The following is a 310-nucleotide window of genomic DNA, read 5'->3' on the forward strand; positions in this document are numbered from 1 at the left end:
GGAAATGATGAGGGCAAACCTTTCAGTAATTTATCTGTTGCAATGCACATCTATAGTAATTTGGGTGCTTTCTCTCTTAAACCTCCCTATCACCCACGTGATCTACAAAACCTTCATCTTATATATACTGGCAAGATAGAACCCAGGCAAATATCTGGATCTCATTCTTATAATTTTTTACTTTGTCATCAGGATCCTCATTGTCACTGTTGGTGGGAAATGTTACTACTATCTGCCACTTTTTTGTTACTGCCATGATAGTTAGCACATTAAAGAAGAAACAGTTTTTCCAGTACATTATACACAGCAG

The 310-nt window shown here is 36.8% G+C and overlaps 1 protein-coding gene across 4 annotated transcripts in view; it reads right to left on the reverse strand.

Annotated features, from left to right (window-relative positions):
• The window catches only part of LOC119581948 (histone deacetylase 6-like), a 29,776-nt gene that overhangs the window by 28,447 nt on the left and 1,019 nt on the right, over positions 1-310 (reverse strand). The gene's annotated exons all lie outside the window — the stretch shown is intronic.

Source organism: Penaeus monodon, chromosome 15 (assembly GCF_015228065.2).
Source record: "Penaeus monodon isolate SGIC_2016 chromosome 15, NSTDA_Pmon_1, whole genome shotgun sequence".
Classification (NCBI taxonomy): Eukaryota; Metazoa; Arthropoda; class Malacostraca; order Decapoda; family Penaeidae; genus Penaeus; species Penaeus monodon.